The 24,615-nt window shown below is 42.6% G+C and overlaps 1 long non-coding RNA gene across 5 annotated transcripts in view; it reads left to right on the forward strand.

The window, feature by feature from the left end:
* The window catches only part of LOC110493430, a 56,655-nt gene that overhangs the window by 15,197 nt on the left and 16,843 nt on the right, over window positions 1-24,615 (forward strand). For 3 of the 5 annotated variants that reach the window (XR_005037456.1, XR_005037458.1, XR_005037453.1), the window contains exons 4-5: window positions 11,091-11,111; window positions 20,274-20,376. This is a non-coding gene — a long non-coding RNA (uncharacterized LOC110493430). Of the gene's footprint in view, window positions 1-11,090; window positions 11,112-11,305; window positions 11,387-11,939; window positions 12,047-20,273; window positions 20,377-24,615 lie in introns of those variants that run through there. The other 2 variants (XR_005037457.1, XR_005037455.1) reach the window with 2 other exon arrangements.

Raw genomic sequence — 24,615 nt, forward strand, 5'->3', positions numbered from 1 at the left:
AGCCCTAGACCGTATATTCACCCTGTTCTGAGACTAGGCAGACTGCTATTGTGTGCGCAAGCTCATTTGAATAGCCTTCAGTATTTTGTGTGAGCAAGTCAGGGCTATTTGCATTTGTCACAAAGGTTTACAGGTCAATTGAGGCAGGCTAGAAAAATCACACATGCCAAGGAGAGTGTTTTTCTCCTCTCTCTCCCTCCATCTTTCTCTCCCTCCCTCACTCTCTCTCTCCCTCCATCTTTCTCTCTCTCCCTCTCTCTCTCTCTCTCTCTCTCTCCCTCCTTCCCCCTCTCTCTCTCTCTCTCCCTCCTTCCCTCCCTCCCTCACTCTCTCTCTCTCCCTCCATCTTTCTCTCCATCTCTCTCTCTCTCTCTCCCTCTCTCTCCCTCCTTCCCTCTCTCTCTGTCTCTCTCTCCCTCCCTCACTCTCTCCAACCATATTTCTCTCCATCTCTCTCTCTCCCTCCTCTCTCTCTGCCTCTCTCTCCCTCCTTCCCTCTCTCTCTGTCTCTCTCTCCCTCCTCACTCTCTTTCTCCCTCCATCTTTCTCTCCATCTCTCTCTCTCTCCCTCCTTCCCCCTCTCTCTCTCTCTCTCCCTCCTTCCCTCTCTCTCTGTCTCTCTCTCCCTCCCTCACTCTCTTTCTCCCTCCATCTTTCTCTCCATCTCTCTCTCTCTCCCTCCTTCCCTCTCTCTCTGTCTCTCTCTCCCTCCTTCCCTCTCTCTCTGTCTCTCTCTCTCTCTCCTTCACTCTCTCTCTCCCTCCATCTTTCTCTCCATCTCTCTCTCTCTCCCTCCTTCCATCTCTCTCTGTCTCTCTCTCGCTCTGTTGATTATATAGAGCTAAGGGTCTGAAATACTTTTGTTGGCATCCAGGGTGCCAGCTGGGGATCAGTTAGTGGAGAGAGAGGTGTGCGGTGTGCCAGCCTTCCATTCCTGCCCTGTTGGCTGACAGACAGACAGACAGACAGACCACAGACAGGCTGGACATGGTGGGTGAGGGAGGCTGGTGCCAGGCCAGCAAACCAAGACAGCACTCAGACAAACACAACTAATCCCTTTAATTTGCCAAGCTCTATGGGCTCCCTATTGTGTGTTGCTAGTGTGTGAGTGCATGTGCATGCATGTGTGTGTGCGTGCGTGCAAGTGCGTGTCGCATGTGCGCATGGGGATGCCAGTCTCTGAGAACTTTTTTGAGCGTGGCCGGAACCTCATACACAAGGGTTGATATGTTTGTTTGGGTGTGCTGGTGTGTTGTACTTCTTCTGTCTGCTGCAGTGCAGTGTGCTCTGTTTCACATGGTGTGTTGACAGGATAGGGGTGTGTCTGTCTCCAGCACTGTGCTGTACGCTGCACTGTGCTGTACTGTGCTGTACTGTGCGGCGTGTTCGTCGCCAGTGTGTGCGTGTGTGTGTGTGTTCATCAGTTGGTGGATGATGCTGACAAGGACGATGTGACGTCTTCTCAGCAGACAGTGTGACAGTGGGAGCTAGGGCTGGGAATTACCAGGGTCCTCTCGATTCTCACGATTATGTGTATTGCGATACAATACTGTGATTTTATTGCGATTCGACGTTCCAAACATATTGCTCACCATATGTCTGCTGCAGAGGATCAAGAGAGAGCCATGAGAAACCCAGTTTGGATCAGTCATGGAAATATACAGTGGGGCAAAAAAGTATTTAGTCAGCCACCAATTGTGTAAGGTCTCCCACTTAAAAAGATGAGAGAGGCCTGTAATTTTCATCATAGGTATTTTTCCTTCATAGCTTGTTCTCCATGTTCTTTTTAAATAGGGAGCCAGTTTGTTGTCAGCACTTACAGTGGGGCAAAAACATATTTAGTCAGCCACCAATTGTGCAAGTTCTCCCACTTAAAAAGATGAGAGGCCTGTAATTTTCATCATAGCTACACTTCAACTATGACAGACAAAATGAGAGAAAAAAAATCCAGAAAATCACATTGTAGGATTTTTTATGAATTTATTTGCAAATTATGGTGGAAAATAAGTATTTGGTCACCTACAAACAAGCAAGATTTCTGGCTCTCACAGACCTGTAACTTCTTCTTTAAGAGGCTCCTCTGTCCTCCACTCGTTACCTGTATTAATGGCACCTGTTTGAACTTGTTATCAGTATAAAAGACACCTGTCCACAACCTCAAACAACAGTCACACTCCAAACTCCACTATGGCCAAGACCAAAGAGCTGTCAAAGGACACCAGAAACAAAATTGTAGACCTGCACCAGGCTGGGAAGACTGAATCTGCAATAGGTAAGCAGCTTGGTTTGAAGAAATCAACTGTGGGAGCAATTATTAGGAAATGGAAGACATACAAGACCACTGATAATCTCCCTCGATCTGGGGCTCCACGCAAGATCTCACCCCGTGGGGTCAAAATGATCACAAGAACGGTGAGCAAAAATCCCAGAACGACACGGGGGGACCTAGTGAATGACCTGCAGAGAGCTGGGACCAAAGTAACAAAGCCTACCATCAGTAACACACTACGCCACCAGGGACTCAAATCCTGCAGTGCCAGACGTGTCCCCCTGCTTAAGCCAGTACATGTCCAGGCCCGTCTGAAGTTTGCTAGAGAGCATTTGGATGATCCAGAAGAATATTGGGAGAATGTCATATGGTCAGATGAAACCAAAATATACCTTTTTGGTAAAAACTCAACCCGTCGTGTTTGGAGGACAAAGAATGCTGAGTTGCATCCAAAGAACACCACACCTACTGTGAAGCATGGGGGTGGAAACATCATGCTTTGGGGCTGTTTTTCTGCAAAGGGACCAGGACGACTGATCCGTGTAAAGGAAAGAATGAATGGGGCCATGTATCGTGAGATTTTGAGTGAAAACCTCCTTCCATCAGCAAGGGCATTGAAGATGAAACATGGCTGGGTCTTTCAGCATGACAATGAGCCCAAACACACCGCCCGGGCAACAAAGGAGTGGCTTCGTAAGAAGCATTTCAAGGTCCTGGAGTGGCCTAGCCAGTCTCCAGATCTCAACCCCATAGAAAATCTTTGGAGGGAGTTGAAAGTCCGTGTTGCCCAGCAACAGCCCCAAAGCATCACTGCTCTAGAGGAGATCTGCATGGAGGAATGGGCCAAAATACCAGCAACAGTGTGTGAAAACCTTGTGAAGACTTACAGAAAACGTTTGACCTCTGTCATTGCCAACAAAGGGTATATAACAAAGTATTGAGATAAACTTTTGTTATTGACCAAATACTTATTTTCCACCATAATATGCAAATAAATTCATAAAAAAATCCTACAATGTGATTTTCTGGAATTTTTCCCCCATTTTGTCTGTCATGCAGGCCTCTCTCATATTTTTAAGTGGGAGAACTTGCACAATTGGTGGCTGACTAAATACTTTTTTGCCCCACTGTATATTCCAAATGGTGACATTTGCGCGATCGGTTTTCTATTGCTCATTTTCCCGTCACATCAGTGATATAATTTCACCGTGTAGGACTGTGTGTCAATTAACCTTGTCAGAGTGGGCGCCCTGATTCTTGTTTCTGAGCTAGGCAGGCTACTGCCTGGGAAGGTCTCCCACTCAGAAGTACAATATGGGGAGGGGGCGGAGGTAGGTTGACCTCAGATCTCCCCACTGGAAGCCTGGGGTAGGGGGAGCGGGGGAATCTATCAAATAGTGCACCTCTAACTTTGTACAGAACTAATGCAATTAGTGTTTGTGTGTTTATTGTTTGAAGTAATAATCAGGTTCTCTTCTTTATAACTGTGTTATTCTATTTGTGTATTTGTGTGAAGTAGGATTTGTGCAATTTAGTTTTATTTGTGTGTTTGTTGTTAGCAATAGGGGAATAGTGTAATAATTTGATTATATATTTTATTTGTATTTATATACTACAATTTGTTTATATTTGTCTTAGTTACTTCTTTTTTATATTTCTGAGTCTTATTTGTGTATGTATATTTATATAGTTTTAAGTGTTATGATTATGTATTTTTGTGGTTCCAAATGTCTGAATAATGCAATTCACTCTGGTCTTGGTCTTGAATCGGTCTGGCTTTAGGTGGTCTCGAATATAACACTGCCTTTAGCTATTAACCCCAGTCATTATCTGAACTTGGCTGGGGCATGAGGACAGGGTAACCCAGGTCATCTTTACTACACCACCTCGTTCCCTTCCTATCCCTGGCCGGCACATGATGGCACTCGATGCCAGACCCACCCCTCCCTCTCTCACTCCCTTTCTCCTCCTCCCTCCCTTCGCCGCGGGCAGACTCAGGCATGGGATCTCCATCTGTACACAAAGGAGCCTCCTCTATCTGCATACGCTGCACATAAAAGAGCCTTTTGTCATGGGCTCTGCACACATGACCGTCCGCCTTTCACCCCCTGGAAAAAAATACCAATCTCTCTCTCCGTCAACCAACTCCACTCCCAATCGTCCCCAGCCCCCCAACCCCACTCCCTCCCTGCCAGAGTTACGTCTGCAGCAGAAATGATTAAACACTCACTTTTAAAAAAATAAAGAGATGCATAAGTGAGCTATACCTCCCTTATTACTGTTAAGTGATTTTCAAGTTTTTATTTTCGAGATGCTAGTCAAGTCTCAATTTCTCGCTATGTACATTTCAAGTTTTGCTCTCTCGCTCCCCCCTCTTTCTCTCTTGCTCTCTCACTCTCCCTATCTCTCAGTTTATCTCTCTATATCTCACACTCTCTCTGTCTCTCCTTGGCCCTTGTTGTGTGCAGCACTCACAGTAAGTCACAGTGAACTACAGCATCTGCTGTCCTGAAATATGAATGCGCTCTAGTTTTTGTCTCTCCTCCTTTCCCGTCTCTGACATTTAAGTGAACTGAATGGGCATTAGTGTTTGGTACCATGCCCAGTTATCACCCCCATTACTGTGGCAAAAGGCACACTTGGGATTGCAGACTATCTGAGAGCTGCTGGTTTTCACACTGTCGTTGTGGAGCCGTCTATCTTTTCACCCTCCTGTCCTGTAGTTGTGAGAGCTGAAGAAACAGCAAATTGGTATGAGCCTGTCAGAAAGGAAGAGAGTTAGTGCCACTATGAGCCTCTGCCGTCTGCACTCTATGCTCCAATGTTCTTTATTGAACAGGTCTCGACGTGGATCTGACCTGATAAAGACCTAAGGATTCAAATCGTCAAAGTACATTGGAGCATTGGAGTCTCTCTTTACATTTTACTGAGCGTATATGTTTTGATCTCCGGCACCTGCTTTAAAAACATTGAATGTATGTAATACTGCATATTTCATTTGGTCCTATACTTGATGTAAACATGGCCATTCAGCAAAGGTGCTTTCCTGCAGTTTCCTGAGTCCAATGAGCTGGATTTCTCAAGAATTGAATCCAATGGATATCTGCCATTTTGGCAGTGAATGATGACAGATAGATATTCCGTTGGGGAAGAGTCAGAGTCAGTTGGGGAGGGGTAGAGAGTGTAAGTAAGGAGACCGTGGGGACACACGCACACTGTTAAGTGCATGGGCCATAAAAATGCTCTCCTCAGCAGTTCCTCCGAAACACTGCACTGATGCCTTCGCTTTCTGTCCAAATAAGTGTGGATTTTGGAACGCTCCTCCAGCCCATCTTGCTGTCACTGCACAGCTGGTGCCGGAGCTGTGCCATGCAGGAGTGGAACTGTTTTCCGTACAAACAGTGCCATGTCCCCTCCCTGACCCCTGTGTGGTGTGAGAGGTCAGGGGCTGCCATGTAGCCGACTGGGATAGCCTGTCCACACCTCTACCCACACCAAGGAGTCATCTCCTTTCCGTCACAGACAGTCAGATAGACAGACAGACAGATGGCAGACATACAGACCGACAGGTCTGCCGGGGTATGAGTGGTTTAGTTCACACTGGGTGTATGTCTAGTGGGTTAATTTATAGTGTGAGACAAATTACAGGGATTGAAAATTACAGACGTGTTTATCTTAAGAGTTTTTGGGACGATACTGTAAAATATGGTATGGAGACTTCAAATGTTTTTTGCTGTTTAGTTTAAATTGATGTATTTTTTTTTTTTATGTTTGTAACTTACACCCATGCAGATTGCCGCACAGAAATTGTACACCGCTGAACCGTGATGCTGACTGTTATGCTCTTTTTTAATTGACCATTATATTATTTCACAAGAAAAAAAGAAAAAAGTACTTTGATGTCACGCAATAGCCCAGTAGTTAATAACAAACAATCCGTTCGTTGAGTTGCTCACCAAAACATTGCCACGTTGTCAAGTTTCCTCACTCATCCAACCGTACAGGCATGTGCACAGATAGGGCTCTACCTTTGCAGAGCACAGATACAGGCATGTGCACAGATAGGGCTCTACCTTTGCAGAGCACAGATACAGGCATGTGCACAGATAGGGCTCTACCTTTGCAGAGCACAGATACAGGCATGTGCACAGATAGGGCTCTACCTTTGCAGAGCACAGACACAGGCATGTGCACAGATAGGGCTCTACCTTTGCAGAGCACAGATACAGGCATGTGCACAGATAGGGCCCTACCTTTGCAGAGCACAGATACAGGCATGTGCACAGATAGGGCTCTACCTTTGCAGAGCACAGATACAGGCATGTGCACAGATAGGGCTCTACCTTTGCAGAGCACAGATACAGGCATGTGCACAGATAGGGCTCTACCTTTGCAGAGCACAGATACAGGCATGTGCACAGATAGGGCTCTACCTTTGCAGAGCACATGCCCCTTTCCCTTCCAGACTTCAAAGTGCCCTTTTGGGTGGTGGTATAACTCGCCCCCACACACACACACACACATTTTTTTTTTTTAAGCCAGTCACACCTGGACTGGCATTTTTAAAAACATTACAATACATTCATAACATATTTCAGAACACACTAAGTGTGTGCCCTTAGGCCCCTACTCCACTACCACGTATCTACAACACAAAATCCATGTGTACGTGTGTGTGTAGTGCGTGTGTTATCATGTGTGTGTGTATGCATGTGTCTGTGCCTATGTTTGTGTCTCTTCACAGTCCCCGCTGTTCCATAAAGTGTTTTTTAAATCTGTTTATAAAATCTGATTCTACTGCTTGCATCATTTACCTGATGTGGAATAGAGTTTAATGTAGTACTGGCTCTATGTAATACTGTGCGCCCCCCATAGTCTGTGCTGGACTTGGGGACTGTGAAGAGACCTCTGGTGGCTTGTCTTGTGGGGTGTGCATGGGTGTCTGAGCTGTGTGCTAGTATTTTAAACAGACAGCTCGGTAACTTCAGCTTATCAACACCTCTTACAAAAACAAGTAATGAGGAAGTCAATCTGTCTTCCACTTTGAACCATGAGAGATTGACATGCATGTCATTAATGTTAGCTCACAGTGTACTTTTAAGGGCCAGCCGGGCTGGCTGCCCTGTTCTGAGCCAACTGCAATTTTCCCAAGTTGCTCTTTGTGGCTCCTGACCACACGACTGAACAGTAGTCCAGGTGCGACAAAACCAGGGCCTGTAGGACCTGCCTTGTTGATAGTGTTGTTAAGAAGGCAGGGTAGCGCTTTATTATGGACAGACTTCTCCCCATCTTAGCTACTGGTGTATCAATATGTTTTGACCATGACAGCTTACAATCCAGGGTTACTCCAAGCGGTTTAGTCACCTCAACCTGCTCAATTTCCACATTATTCATTACGAGATGTAGTTGAGGTTTGTAGTTGAGGTTTGTCCCAAATACAACGCTTTTAGTTTTGGAAATATTTAGGACTAACTTATTCCTTGCTGCCCATTCTGAAACTAACTGCAGTTCTTTGTTAAGTGTTGCAGTCATTTCAGTCCCTGTGGTCGCTGACGTATATAGTGTTGAGTCATCCGCATACACAGACACACCAGCCTTACTCAAAGCCAGTGGCATGTCGTTAGTAAAGATTGAAAATGTTCAATAGCGACCTCCATTTGAGACCGCCGAGCCATGTTCCGTGTTTCTCCCCCTCTGCGGAATCTGGAGGGATCCCGGGACAGAAGCAGCGCTCACAGCAACTATGCCCAACAGAGCCGCAGGATCCAACATAAAACAAAAGTATATAAAAACACTGTCAGCTTTTAGGGCGGCAGGGTAGCCTAGTGGTTGGAGCGTTGGACTAGTAACCAAAAGGTTGCAAGTTCATATCCCCGAGCTGTCAAGTTACAAATCTGTTGTTCTGCCCCTGAACAGGCAGTTAACCCACTCTTCCTAGGCCGTCATTGAAAATAAGAATTTGTTCTTAACTGACTTGCCTAGTTAAATAAAGGTAAAAAAAACAAGGTCTCTCGTTTGACAGTGGTCAACAACAAACAGACTTTGGCTAGAGCATTTCTCACAATTTTCTCTCATTAGTGGCTTATTTAAGCACGGCTAAGGGCTGTTCTTACGCACGACGCAACACGGAGTGCCTGGATGCAGCCCTTAGCCGTGGTATATTGGCCATATATCACAAACCCCCGAGGAGCATTATTGCTATTATAAACTGGTTACAAACATAATTGGAGCAGTAAAAATTCATGTTTTGTCATACCCGTGGTATACGGTCTGATATACCATGGCTTTCAGCCAATCAGAATTCAGGGCTCAAACCACCCAGTTTATAGTTAGGGATAGTGTAGAGCAGCAGCTGCATACCTGAAGTGACCTCATCAAAGGTTCAGCCAGGTAGAATACATGATAGTGGCAACAAATGGAGTTAAGTTGGAAATAGGAATGGTAGGTTACATTCACTGGTTGAATGGGCAAGACAAAACATTGAAGTGAATTTGAACAGGGTAGGGTAATAGGTGCCAGGCCAAGAACTGCAACGCTGCTGGGTTTTTCACCGTCAACAGTGTCCCGTGTGTATCAAGAATGGTCCACCACCCAAAGGACATCCAGCCAACTTGACACAACTGTGGGAAGCATTGGAGTCAACATGTGGAATGCTTCTGACACCTTGTAGGGTCCATGCCCTGACGAATTGAGGCTCAGTATTAGGAAGGTTGTTCCTAATGTTTTGTACACTCAGTGTATTGAACCTATTGAAAGTAATAATTGCTCAACAAGTCTGTGACAGCGGTTGCGGGAACTTTTTTGGGTGTGCCCTCTTGTTTGAGCACATGCCTCCCCCAAAAAGTCTGTGCACCCGCCCTGCAACAGTCATTTTGGGATCTACTGTGTTTGCCTGGTACAGAAATGAAATGTCAAATTCATTCTGATCCATTTCAACTGTGATTTTCTCCTCAATGAAATGAGCTCATTCTGGAGGTGTTGTTAACACTGGAGGAGTGTTACTGCTGTGATTCATCCCACTGCCACAGTGGCATCGCGACTACTGTTAGACCAGCAGCTGACAGAAACATTAATGAAACAGCAACGGCACCTCTTAACTGGACCTGCTGCTGCGACACAGTTTCATATGCTGTGTTAGTGCCACTGTGTTAGTTCCACTGTGTTAGTTCCACAGTCTTAGTTCCACCCCCCCCCCCCCCCCCCCCCCCCATATAATAAAGCCACGTCAGATTAAGACAGTGGCAATGTATCTGCCAGACAGTGAGCGATTTAGGTTTGGTTAGTGTTCTAAGTAGACAGGAAGCACAGTCTGTGTGTTAAGATATGGAGAAAGAGCATGCAGAGTGTATGTGTGTTAAGAGGTGTGTGTTGTGAAGCAGAGACAGCAAACAAGCTTTTGTGTGTGTGACTGAAATAGAGAAAAAGCACATGGAGAGTGTGTAAAGAAGCGGGAGAGAGAGTGCTAGTAGCAGTCATTGGGCGCCTAAGGTTCGGCTGGTTGCCGGGAAATCCTCTCGGAGTCCTCTCGGCCCTGTCCATATGCCCGGCAAAGGTGCTGTGACATGGCAAAGAGTGGTCCTTGTTCTCGGTAGTGGCGGGCAGAATTTCCCCCACAGCACCATTCTAATGCCAGGCTCGCCCGCTCTTAGCTTGGCACAGGGGAATAATGAAAGCGAATGGCCCAGGCTGTAGCCTGTGTGAAGGGTGTACTAGCAGCTAGCAGACCTCTCCTCAGAGGGGGAGCTCAGGGATGTAGGAGACCATGGTTCCAGACACATATCGGCTGGTTGTAGTGGTGGTCAAGCATGGAGGGAAAGGAGACCATGGTTCCAGACACATACCGGCTGGTTGTAGTGGTGGTCAAGCATGGAGGGAAAGGAGACCATGGTTCCAGACACATACCGGCTGGTTGTAGTGGTGGTCAATCTATGTATTTTACCGTAAGTTAAGGTTAGTTGATTTTTCTTTGTAAGCGTGTGCATTGTCTTTGAATAATGCATTTTTATGTGTGTTGTTGCGTCATGTCAACGATGATCACTGATAAATGTTTCGATTTAGCTGAGAATGGGCAACAAGGCCCAATATAATGGTCCCTTGATGTTATTCAAAAGGCATATTTCAAATCACATGAGCTTAAATCAGTAGCGTTTAATCAGATAAAATAACAATGTGATCTTCATTGTGAAGACCTTACTCATGTCTATCCATTTCAGTGTAATACTGTAGAATTTAACATGCAACTTCATTTAGAAAAGGCTGCATAGGTCATTTTTCAATTTGAATTTCCTGTCAACCTTTCTGCTCAAGGTCAAGATAAATTCACTTTGAACCTACCCCCTGATATGTTATAGCCGTTTTTATGTTGAGGAGCTCTGACCTTTGCTATAGTGGTGTTGTTGCTATACTTAGACTGTACTGTCCACACAATATCGGCTTCCCGAAGGGCCATGAGGAGGGTCATGTCTAGATGGTATACAGCTTTTGTCATTTTAGCTAACCCCTTTCCTAACCTTAACCTAATTCTCCTAACCTGCTACGTTAATTCTCCCGACCTGCTGCGTAAGTTCTCCTAACCTGCTACGAAAAATCAATTTTGACAAAAGCTTTATCTCTTCTGGACAAAACGCATAAGGAGTCGTCCCTACAACCTGGGTGTTTCCCGCTTCTGAAGGTTGTCCATTTTGAGATCTGATATCGGATGGGATCCATTTTGTTTTGCAAGCTCTCAAGCAGAATCCTCTCTCTCTCTCTCTCTCTCTCTCTCTTTCTCCCTCCCTCCCTCTCTCCCTCTTTCTCCCTTTCTCTTTCATTGTCTTCTCAGAATCCGGTGAGGCACAGCAAGGTGAGTTTAGCTCTGATGGAATATCATATCTATTTGTCTTTGCTCTTACATGTTGAAGGCCATATACTGTACATTCGGGTCACTGTTTATTTGTGTGTTTATTATGTTTCATTTCACATAACATGTATGTAAGTTGTGAAGTTATGTATTAGAGTCCCTCCCTATTAGCTTTTGATTAAAGTTTTTGCGTACAGAAGTGACTAAACACAGCGAGAACCAGCCAAATGCAACGGAAGTTGGATGATAAAAGGACAATCACTCATTTGTGTAATAGCGTAAGTACTTACATATGCTATAGATGTAACAAAAAATGACTTATCTGGAATATTCCCCTGCAAACCAATGGTAAAATAGTTGAAAGTATTTGAATGACTGAACTCTGAAGTACTCTATGCATGAAAGCAATTTATAAGCTCAAATTGAATCATGAATCTTCATGAATCTTGAATCTTGTACTTTATTCCAAAATACCTTGACCTTGACCTTTCATTGGAAACTTCAAGTTTATGAAAAGCATCTCTGTCTAAAGAAAGCATCAATACATGGTTTGATTATCACATAGCTCATTACTTAATGACTGCCAGCATATTGGTTCGCTGGAATTTCACAGATCAATAAATTCAGATATAAAGATGTAGAAGTTAAAGTGTTAAATGTTTTTGATAAAATGTTAATACATTGTGCAGTAGTAAGTGAACACGTATCATTTGCAGCCTTTGCTTACCATATCGAATGGTACTGTGCAGTTCATTTTCATAAATCCAATGATTATTTGTACTTGTAAATATTGTATTTAAATAAAAAGGAGTGTTACTCGTTGCTTTGCAGGCGCATTGGAAATGTGAAACAGGTTGGCATGAAAATAGATGAGTCCTACTTTGCCTGAAGGATGCACAAGGAGCTTCTTTCCGTTGAATAAATGTTTTATTGGAAAATATGCCATTTTGAAAATGTTTTTCAAAATCCCTGTTCAATATAATAAGTGTAAATCATTTGTTCTCATCCTTTTTGCAATTCCAATCATGGGAATATTCTCAGCCTTTTTGTTGACTGGCAAATAAATAATGATTTACAATTTAGCTTTTAAAAAAAAAATATATATATATAAACCACAATGTGTTATTATTACACAATGATTGAAGCGGATTTGAATTGTTAATGTGCTTGGCAAATTTAAACCGTTTATTTTGTATAGCCCAATTTAAGTTAGGAGTAATTTCTTCTTACCCGATTGATATTCACTCCTTTTTTGTGATATCAATTACTATCTAATCAATATATGTACAATTATGTTTTCATTCCGTATTAATCATATAGTAAATCTAAGCTATTTGTGGTAAAAAGTGACGCATTTTGATATTGAGTCAGTACAACATATTTTATTATTACTATATTGATATTTTTTCCAATTACCTCTGGCCCTTCATTATAAATGTATTCGAAATTGTATTGTCATTAGAAAGACATTATCACTAATTTTCAATTCAAAGATATGGATACTAAACTTTCATAATGTTAGTGTGGACTGTGAAATACAAAATACATGTGACTAACAGTTAACCCAAAATGAGAATACCACATTCATGTTAGTGATACAAAATCAAATCATTTAGTAACAGTGTTCTTCATGCCTCGTTTGTAAAAAAAAAAAAAAAAATCCAGAAGTCATTGAATTAGTTGTGAAAATATATATTTTTTAAAGTTACACTTCAGGGGTGTCGGTGAAGGGAAATATTTCACAATTGCACTTTTCTTTAACGTTGTATGATATTCAAGTGTAAACATGTAAAGCACATACCCGTCTAATTTTTAAACATCACCATATTTTACTCAGACCCATAATATTCACATGTTGTATTTGTTTTTCAGCAGAAAATGTTATCATGACATTATGAGTGATTGCATAGTAAGGACGCCCAATGAAATGAAACAATGTCCATTTAGTTTCAATAATTTGTATTTAAGCCTTCATTTTGACAGAGAGTAATGCTGAGACCAAAGTCTATTTTACAGATGAGCCATGTATACACATCAATACACATCAATACACATCAATATTCATATCAATACATGAAAGCAAAACAAAATCATAGAAAACAAACATATTATTCAGTAAAAAAGGTCCTCAAATCAGCCTTTTGAGAGGCACCATTTCATCCAGCTTTAGAGAGGCCTTGGAGATGATATTCCTACAAGCAAATTGCAACAACAAAAAAAACTAAAATTAGATTTAGTTCATTCAGTGAAGATGGAAGGGATCTTTAGAATTAGCCATCCCTGAGACCCGGTCTAGTATCTTGTACATCTGTAATGAATATGTCAGTTTACTCTGTCAGGACATATAGGGTTAAGTCAACTTTCACTTGTGCACATAGACACAATTCATTTGTCATCCACTCAATACATACGTGTTAATTGAAGACAGAATGTGTGAAGAAAAAAAAAGCATGGGCTGTTGAAGGAGTGTATCATATCGTGGTAGTTCTATCCAGGGTATCAACACTGGAAGTCTTCTGTCCACCATTTTGTGATCAGAACTTTATCTAAATGCCCCCATTTTATGTGCTGTGGAACACTTGCAGCGCAGTAATACGGCCGGTCATTTTGAGGGACTACTTCTATTGAATCTATTGTTGAATAGGGTATAATGATTCATGAAGATTGTGAAATGACACGTCACACACAGACACACATTAGCTAATCATAAATACTTTTGAAAGGACATGCCCGATTTCAAGTTCAAAAGTTTCCCATATTTTAATTCTCATGGCAATACTACAAAAAAAATGATTACAAACATTTGTAATTCAGAATTGATACTCAGTAATTGCAGTGATTGTTTTTTCAAGTTTGTATAGAGAAGAACACGTATTGCTCATTTTTTCCAGGCAATGTTGCACCCACCCCTTCCACTCTCTTCTAGTGTGTCCGTTTTGTGTGTTATCCAAACACATAGACAGAAAGGGAGAGTGGCGGTCACACTCTGCTGCCTGAAGTGACAGGCCAGAGGTCAGAGGTCATGGGGTGTTAATAACACGTGATGTGTAGACCCTGTGAGTGACGTCCCTCAGGGGATAACCCCCTAATCGGCATTAGTTAATGTGTTAGTAATCTTTACCTTCTTAAAGCAAACAGCACTAGGCCCTCAATGGGTCTGCCTGGCCTCCCGTGTAACGCTTTTGACCCCAGGGTCATGGCCTTTGTTCCCTGCTCTATGGGGAGTGCCCTCAGAGGTCTCTGGTGTAATAGAGAAGTTGTTTAGACACGTGCGAGGCTGGAGCAAGACCACCTCATAGACTCACTCGGGCCCCTGTTCCTAGAGAGGGAGAACAAGTCTTTCATCCCTGCGTACGTAGGGCCAGCCGGCATTGTGGTTTGGTGTTCTCCTCCTAAATGGCTTCCTTTAAAATATCAATTGTTTCTGTGTTATGTGTCACTGTGTGCGTCTGGTATCCTGAGGCATTGCGGTTTCTGATCCTGCACAGTCAGTCACAAATCTGGGTTTTTACTCCTGTTGGTGACTAATGGGTAAAGGAGTGTAGATCATGTCTGTCTATGGGGAGTTACTGCCCACTGCAATTTCATATTCATCAGCCTTCCTTTCCTTTCTGTTTCCTGTTTTTCTAGACACTAAAGAAAAACAAACGGGCTCCTAATTATTTATTGACTCCCTTCATGTGACCTACATGGAATATCAAGTGTTAAGTGTGACAGTTTTGAAGAAATGGGTGTACAGTGACTGTTACTCTGTGACTCCTCTTATGTATAAAATGATGGAGCATAAAAAGTTTACGAGTGAGAGAGAAGAAAAAAACATTTCAATGAGATAAATCAGAGAATGCCATGATTATAACTTTTGCATAGATTCTTTATTGCATTTAGTTTGAACTTCCCTTGGCCGACACTTTCATTTGAAATGTTATTTCCTGTGTGTTCAGCAGTGTGCATTTGACAATTACCCATACTCAAGAGAAAGGTTCGAAGTGAGATCTCGATTATGGAATCCAACAGTCTAGATTTGGCACAATCGGGAATTCATTTTACGGCAAAATAACATGTGATTTCTTACATGTTAGTTTGCTGATCATGATAAGATCAAACACGCGTACTATCTAAAGTTATACTTCTATCGGGCCAGTTAGAAAAAATATTGCAAGAGCTTTTTACCATATATACTAGTGAAATACTACTGGGTTAAAATCTGTCGAATGCAGTTATCTGTACAGGATCTTCATATGCAGTTATTGGATATTATTTTCATTGTTTTGTGATAGATCACAATCACAATCACAGTAAGGTACTTAATTGTTACCCAGAAATAATTTGATATTAAGATAAAAAATTACTGCATTGGACCTTTAACATTTTATGTTGAATTATGAGTTTGTATTCCAAATACTTCATTACAAATGTATATAAACAGCTTGTCAACTAAGAGTTAAAAGACTAGACAGAGACAAAATGTTTGATGATTTTTCCTGGAGTTGCTATGGTTAGCTTTTTGCAAATGTGTAGTATTTGAATACATTTTATCAAGCAAAGTTATGTTTTGAATGTATCACAATGCTTTACAATTCTGTATGAAGCCTGCAAATGACATGGCGGCTCCGCCATTTTGTTGAACATTTCCTTGGATGGGACTGAGGGACTGAATCTGTATTCTCGCGTTGATTGCCAAGCCACAAACAACAGACACGTTAGTTAGTGTTCTACTCGGGATCATGTTCTCCTTCACCCTCCTCTCACTGTGTGGATTTGTAGCATAGCAAAGCATAACCAGGAACATAGCTTCGACTAACAGGTTTGATATTCCCTTCATCAACCATTTTAATCTCAAGTTGATATTATCTAAAGTTAATACTGAGTAAGATGCATAGCATATCATATTTATTAACAATACGGTTCAACAATCCCTTCAAACACCACAGACGGAATAGTTACCTCCCTGTTCTTCCTCCAAGATTTTTTTCTGTTGTACTAGAACATAATTTCTTTAATAGCCGTATTGTTTGCCAAAGTTCTTATGCACACCTGTGCACGATTGCGTTCCTTAAAAAATATCTTAGTTGAAAAATAACTCCATGAAAACCTGCCATGTTAACATTCCTTAATTTATTATTTGAAAAGTGTTTAAAGAAAGCATGGTTGGGGTCATTTACACATGTAAAACACAAGGCATAGGATGAAATAAAACGGCATGTGATTAATTACAGACAAATGCAACCCAAGTAGAGAAGAGGGGGAGCGAGGTAGAGGCACACAGTGGTAGAAAATTGGCAGGCCACCCAAAACCAAAACCCTATCCTCAAGTGAACTCGTTGCAAACTCTTAAGTGCACGCTAAGCTAAATGATAACTGCAGACAGTTCCAAACCAACCACATCTCAAACAGATTCATAGTTACATGTCCATTTCTCTCCTACATCCTCTACAGAACCTGAACAGGGCATACAATCAAATACACAATCTTAATATACATCTACCGTAGCCACAGACTGTATGTGTCAATGTATATGCTTGAAACCAAAGACGTGGATTTTTCAATTGGCTAAAACACATGGCGAGATGTGACGTGAGGCTACACTGCTTTGGATGGGGTTCTAGGGATCTACTGTAGCTCAGGCAGACACATCCAACCCAGTGTATCTCGTTTTTAAAAAGAAGACTTTAAAGACTGCTAATAACGCCCTAACTCAGCTGGACCATTTCTTCAGTAAGTAAACACAAAGAGTGTTTTTTTTGTCCCTGCTAGCGGCAGGTCCATTGAATGTAGCCACCTGTGTCTTATTGAACCTTGTTGTGAAGCGAGGCGGAGAGGAGAGGGGAGAGTCCTCGGAGTAAGCGGGCGGAGGAACCGGTCGTCTGTTGCCGTGCAGTTCTAGCGAGGGAGCCAGCGAGGAACGAACGGGTGGTGGCGTTAGGAAAGTGCTCCTCAAAGACCCACTCTGCAGATGAGATGAGAGCCCAAAACATCCCGTCTGAGCTAACCTAACAGCTCAATGTCATCCACAAACCCAACAGAAAGCTACACACAGTAAAATAAGCAAAATAATAGTTTCCCCCACCTTTTTTCTCTGCTAGGCATGCAATCCCCTGCTATACTTTTCATCTGGCATTAAAGACATAAGTCATCAAAATAAGTCCAGAACAGGAGACGTGCAGAGATTTGACCGTTTTCCCATTTTCTTTCTTTCCTATTTAGAGCTCCTGATACTTCGGGACAGAGAGGGGGGAAAAAGTTCAAGCGTGTGAGCCCAGCCTTTGCCGTTATTTGGAACCAGAGCCAAAAGAGGCAGGAAGTTGTTTTACAATAGTGTTATAGTAATCTTCCACAAATGGGAAAAGCCCAACGCTGGTCGCACGGTGGAGAAGGTGGTGGGACAGAGAGAGGGAGGGAAAGAGGAAGTATGGAAAAGACAGAGATAGAAGAAAAAAAACAAAAATCAAAATGATAATCGGAATGTACTAAGATGGTGGAGGACTGGTCTGCCGTGCTGTTTTGTAGTGTGTGTGTGTGTGTGTGTGTGTGTGTGTGTGTGTGTGTGTGTGTGCGCACGCGCAAACGGCAGGGTGTAGGGCGGGTGGAGCGCCCCACAATGCAGGATTCTAGATGATTCCAGGGTAAGGGATAGTTTAGAAGCAAATATACTCAACAATCTTTTCCTATTTGGACAAGCTATCCTGTGCCTTTTTAGCCAGGACAAATCAGAACCCCTCGTGTTTTCTGTGAATTCTCAATCACGTTGTAATCACAGCAGCTGTTTTTCTTCCAGAAAAGCAGTGAGGTCTCACCCAAAACGCTTATCAGGCTTTTGACTCCTTGCCAAGATCGCTGTAAGGGTCGTGCGATGTTTAGCCCCTCGGAGAAGCAGTGCCAGGGCAGGAAGAGGACCGTCTTACTGTGCTGTAACTCTACTAACCCCGCTCTCTACCCTGCCACGTGCTACACTACAGTTTTATACTCAAGTAGCTCCCATTTTTCCATATCTGCTCTTTGTCTTCTCAATGCTGCTTTCACGCTAGCTGCTGTGGCATGCTAGAGTTCATACTTTCTGTCTGTGAGCCGTGGCTGGCTGTAGCATGTGATCCAGACAGACTGTTGCAGCTTGACGAGAGGGAGAGCTGCAGTACTGTACTGTACTGTACCAGATAAGGTTAATCATTTAACCTGCTCTCAGAACTGTTGCATATTTCAAATGTCCTTATGCAGGGCAGTCCACTCTGAGTGTTTGTACGTTCTCTTTTTTTAGTTTCCTTATTTTTAATGCTCTTTTCTGTAGCTGATTGCCGGGGTGCAGAGAGTGCTAGTATGGCGTGACTGTGTGCACTGCGTCTGCGCACTGCCAGAGGAGTGCATTTCTGTGTCATTCTTCCTCCTCTACCCCCTCCCACCCTCGACTGCTTTCCGCCCTCCCACTCTCCCCCGTCTCTCTCTCTCTCTCTCTCTCTCTCTCTCTATCTCTCTCTCTCTCCCCCGTCTCTCTCTCGCTCTCTCTCCCTCTCCCTCTCTTTCTCTCTCTCTCTCTCTCCCTCTTGGTCTCCGTCTCCCACCCTCCCTCTCTCAAGTGCATATACAGTTCCTTGCCGTGTTGGACGTGTGATGAAAAAGTGGCTGGCTCTCGTGCTCCGCCGCACCTCCTATTTCATCATCAGTCGAGCTTTTCTCTCCTTCACTCTGCGCTTGCTGCCTCGTCTCTTCTATCGCTCGCTCCCCTGTTCTCAGCTCCAGCCGCACGCAGGGGGGGGAGACTCGAGCTCTGTGGGGAGAAAAAAAGAACAAAGGTTTGCTGCTATTTCTACAGTCAGGGCCTCCCCACAGCCCGCCCTTCCATAGAGGAGATTTTTTTATTTTTTTACTACTTGCTGGATTTTAACCCTCTGCCTCCAAATATCTACACAACGGCTCTGCAAAAATCTGGCAACAAGTAGCTTTTTTGGGGCCTTTCCGTAGTTTTGTGCGGCAATTTTTGCATCACTTTGGACCTTGGTGTTATTTCTTCTTTTTGGGTGTTATTTTTTTCATCTGCATTGATACCCAGAGTTTTATATTTGTCTTTGAAAGAGTTTTGGCGGTGTTTATTTTTGATGTCTTCTTTTTTTTGTCGCCGTTTGGTCGTGTTTGTATCTCGCCACGTGATGAGCCTTCTTCCTCCTGTAGCTGTGTTCGTACGGGCGTCATTCCTACTGGGTAAGGCCCTCTCTCTTTTTCACGCTCTTCCTTCTAGTGACTGTCTGTGGATGACAAGCAGGAGAACGTGTCCGGTCTCTGAGCGTGTGGTACGTCTGCGTGTTCACAGACGTGCCCTTCGTGAGCGCCATCAGTTCTCTCGCCTGGAAATACTGCACCTCCCTCTTCTTCCTCACTCTTGCTGTTTCTCTCCCTCTCTCTCCCTCCCTCGTTCTCTCGTTCTCTCGTTCTCTCTCTCTCTCTCTCTCTCTCTCTCTCTCTCTCTCTCTCGCTGGCTCTTTTTCCTAACAGGGGAGTGAGTGCTGTGCTGGGCTGGAGCTCTTTCTGGGACAGGAGCCAATTCCAAACAAAAGACAGGAAAAGGCAATGACAAAAAAATGCAGCGATTGAATTTGGAAAAATGTTGCAGCGAAAACATAAGAAGTGACCGTGCATGTCGTTTCGTGCCGCCGATGCATGCTTGTGTTAAGTGTTAAAACTGATTTCAGAGGCTGAGAAAGCTTGGGGAACGGAGGTCTGAATACACTTTGTCGTGTAGCGAAGGCATTCGAGTTGGGAAGACGGAGAGAGGGAAGAGAGGAGAGGAGGGGGGGGGTTCCTTTTTTCCAGACTGATGAATTATTCATGTAGGCAGCCAAGGCTGTGACTGGACTGGTTGTGCTATTTGCATGCATCAGACATGCTGTTTGTCTGTTTGCTAACATTCCTCATTCAAAGACTTGTTAACTAGCAGAGGGTTTTAGCTGGAGCCTTCCAGACAGCCTCATGGCCTCCTTTTGTTGAAGGGCCCGCCAGGCCTGGGCCAAGCCTACGGCAGCCAGGCGAGGTAGCAGCAGCCCAGGCTGGGGCTCTGGGCTGAGGCTGGGCTGGGCTACGAGGGGGACTGCCTGGGGAGTCACGGGGGCCTGCGTGCCTCTCTGCCTGCCAGAGCTGCATGGGACACAGAGGCTGATGGATTTCTGTTCTCCTCAACAGAGATGTGGATCCAGCGGGGGAAAAAGAGAGGAAGAGAGAAGCTGCTCAGAATTTCACCCCCGGATTCAGAACGTTTCGGAATCGCCTCTACTGCAGAATATTTGTAAGTAATACCTGTTTCTTTATGTGTGTGTGTGTGTGTGTGTGTGTGTGTGTGTGTGTGTGTGTGTGTGTGTAAGTGTGTGTGTGTGTGTGTGTGTGTGCGTGCATGCGTGCGTGCGTGCGAGCGAGTGTATTCATTGCGTACATGTGTTAAATTGTGTCTAGTATCATCTTTGCTTATAAAACTCATTGTACTTCATACACTTTAGTACATTTTTTATTTTGATGCAAGTGCTGAACCAAAAACCGCAATCGGAATCCATTGCATATAGTCGTGCATTGCACAAAGGTACTACTTTATGTCGGTTATGAAAGCGTTTTTTTCATGGCAAATTACCATGTATTAGTACTCAAACTCAAAAAGTATTATACTGTGACCTCTACACAACACCGTTATTTAATAAGATTGCAAATATGTTTTTCTTAATACCAGAGGTGTTTTGGTCCATTGATTACTGCCAAGTTAATCTGATTTTGTGGTAATCGCGGGGTCACGTTTGAAGAGATATTTCATGTGAGTGATGCGGTTTTGGGTTAGGTGACAATGTGTGTGGAGTGATATCTTTCCCAATGACTCATCTGCCAATTAAGGCTGGGTTGGAATTATGATCTATTTACAGGTGTATTTGTTGTTTGTCAAAGTCTTGATTTATATTGAAACGATTCTTTAACATTTTGCATGGGTTATTTGGAACAACAGGAGAAGGCGCGCGTGTGTGTGTGTGTGTGTGTGTGTGTGTGTGTGTGTGTGTGTGTGTGTGTGTGTGCGCGTAGCTCCTGTTCCTCTATTATACCCCTTATATATACAGCAGCATCGTACAGCATTTTTTATACGTACCTACATTTTCAGTATATGAATGCAATTTTAATACAATTAGTAAAAAGTCAAGTCCCTGCAATGCACATATATTTCCGTCTGATAAATTATACTCTGCTCATTTTTCTTAACAAAAACTCATATTGAAGCAAATGAGTAAATCAGACTTCTAATTTACACACTCACACTTATACAAATATATTCAGTGTGTCTTCTCATTATAATATGGCTGCTATGATTTTGTTATGCATTTGGCTGCTACAAAATAAATTAGAATCTAATTATCTAGCTGTAATAATAATTCAGACTAGATATTATGTGTTGCTGGCACAAAATGTTATTTCAGCAGATCACCACTCAATCACCATCTTTTCCCCAATACCCTTAAATTGTATCACTATAAATGCTATTGAATATTTCACTTAATTGTCTCATGGACAATCAGTCTGAGTATACAAGCTTTTCACTCAATTATGTGAAATGCCTATCTGTGAGGTTCTGAGCAATTTGTCACGCTTTTTCAAAGGATGGGCGGGGAGGCCTTTACTGAGAGGCTGCGTGTTAGTAGTTTGCATTCAGTCCATTACATACATGGGGAATTCATGGTCACAAAGGTAGGCCTAATTTACCCATGGATATACTGTATGTGCCCACTTGCTTATCTTCAAAAGTACATGAATTCGCCTGGCAGTTGAGTGCGCCACCTCACCCCTAAGGCCTTTTTGGCGGGGGTGGCTGTCTACCAGGGGTAGTTAGCTCCGTTGCATGTGGAGGGGCAGATGGCAGGGTCATAAGCAATTGCAGTATTTTCTCTCTCTCTCTCTCTCTCTCTCTCTCTCTCTCTCTCTCTCTCTCTCTCTCTCTCTCTCTGTAACATTATACCTGCCCAAGCATAGCTCCTGGACAGCCCTTCACGTACTGTGAATTGAAGTCCATTATACTGTACAGTAGGTACACACAAATACAGACAAATATTTCGGTGGACTCAGCATACGAATGTGCCCTTGTACACAACAAACACACACACACACACACGCACAAACGCTCATGCAGACACATATACACACACAGATCGTTAAAATGTGGAAAGCCGCAATACTATGAGTGAAAATGTCAAAATGATTATTTTCTGTCCATTTCTAATAATTAGTCATTGAATAAATGTTGTTCAATTACTGTATCGTTCCTTATTTCATTACTGTGTGTGTAAGCTGTGAACTGTGTGTAAGCAGACCACTCATTGTGTTGCAAATAGGAAACTTAAAATAGACAAGTCTGTGAATTTGAACTTGAGCGTTTGAACTCAAACGTCAATTTGTACTTGAACTTGACCTTGCATTTACTCTGGGTTCCCTTTGTGAGTGACATTTCCTGTCCATTGAGGTTGGTCCTATAGATGACATAGCATTTCAACATAATATCTGTATTGGCAGTGAAACCAAGCGTAGATGTAGTTTGCGGGTTTCTATATGACAAATTATTTTCAAAGGCCCCAACTTCGATAGTTGGTTTCGATTATTATCACACAGGTAATAGGTCTCACTGTGTTATATTTTCTTTGCAAACAGTTATTTTCTCAAACTTGTATATAAATGGGATTACTGATTGACGGTTGGTTGCAAGGTGCTTTGAAAGTGTAGTGGCGGGCAGCCATTTCCTTCTTTTTTTCTGAAAGAAGAGTTGCGTCTTATGCGCTGTCCTGTAAAGTTCAATTTGATGCTGCAACATGTCGTCTACCGTCATTCAAACACATTGGCCCGTCCAATGCAGCAGAAACGTATGCTGCTCGAATGCAAAGTGAGAGCTCCTCTGTACGGCGGTGCTTAAATGTAATAACTAATTGACTTAAACAGACAATGGCGGTAGACGTGATCCTCATTGGAAATGCAACATTTTGTCAATGTGTGTATGTAATTGAAAAAACTTTTTGTCATTTCAGTGCACTATTTTCTTTATCACGGTTAATTGCATTGTCTGTAAGCGTTCAGAATACACTGAACATGATATCTATACAGCGAAAAACAACAATGCGATGTCCAAACAAGTTGACTCTAAGGTTAAAGAACGTGTGTTTATCAATTAAACTGATTTTGCTTACCGTTACTTTGGACAAAATCAAGATGTCAATATTCTTGTAATGATTTCTGAAGAAATTCTGAATTTTCAAATAATTGCACCAAATCCTGCATTAACTTGTTTTTAAAAAAAAAATGTGGTTAACGACCTTAATAATGACACAATGCACACACATATATATATTTTTTATGAATGACTGTACTGAGTGCAATGACCATCAAAGACTATTTGATCCCGTAAAACGTACAGTATATTCTTATCCCTTTTTGTTAATATGTTGTGTGTATAATTTTTATACATTTGGAGGAATTAAATTGGTCAATGCTGTTTCGCAGAATTTTGAGATATAAATTAGGTGTGTGTGTGTGTGTGTGTCTGTGTGTGTGTGTGTGTGTGTGTGTGTGTGTGTGTGTGTGTGTGTGTGTGTGTGTGTGTGTGTGTGTGTGTGTCATTCATTTAATTGTATTTATTTAACCAGGATAGTCCACTCAGTAACACTTGCCACTGTTTTCCAGGGAGTCCTAGGTTCCATAGAGTCATTGTGTGTGTGTGTGTGTGTGTGTGTGTGTGTGTGTGTGTGTGTGTGTGTGTGTGTGTGTGTGTGTGTGTGTGTGTGTGTGTGTGTGCGCGCGCGAGTGTGTGTGTGTGTGATATTACTTTATTCATGGTTATTACAGTAATAAATATCTTTGATAATTACAGTGTGTTATCAGTTTAGAGACTTAGTTATACTATATTAGCTCATCTCATGAGTTTGGACTGGAATGAAACTAATCTGGGCAGAGTTTCTCTTCTGAATAGTTAGAACGAGTGTGATCAGCCCAATTCACATCGCACGGTAAATTCTAGACAAATATAATGTTCATACTTAATAGTCATCACAATTCATCTTGTCTATCATCAAATGTGTATATTTATCTGTTTAAAAAAAGATTTCTAGCAGTAACTCAGGGCTTGGAAGAGAGCCTACTGCATATTGGCTCGCACATTTCAGCCAGTAATCGTTCCTTGTTGCCTATAGTCTGTAATTCATACTCAATTTAGTTGTCAGCATAAAACCATTCATTCTCAGTTCATTCAATAGATTTTAGTGGAGGAATGAGATTGGCATCTTGTTTGGCATTGCAAGCGTAGTGCAATGTGTACATCGATACTTCATGTAATGAATAGGCCTACTGTACAATTGTGATCCATATGTCATACGACGAAGGGAAACATAATTCATTTCAGCACATCACTTTTTTGATGATTGAGAAACATGTATTATCGGAAAAGTAGGTTTGTCGTGAACGAATTGGATTGATGATCCATGGTTGCCGAAGGGAGAAAAAAAAGTGAAAATAGATT

The sequence above is a fragment of the Oncorhynchus mykiss genome, chromosome 2, assembly GCF_013265735.2.
Source record: "Oncorhynchus mykiss isolate Arlee chromosome 2, USDA_OmykA_1.1, whole genome shotgun sequence".
Taxonomy (NCBI): domain Eukaryota; kingdom Metazoa; phylum Chordata; class Actinopteri; order Salmoniformes; family Salmonidae; genus Oncorhynchus; species Oncorhynchus mykiss.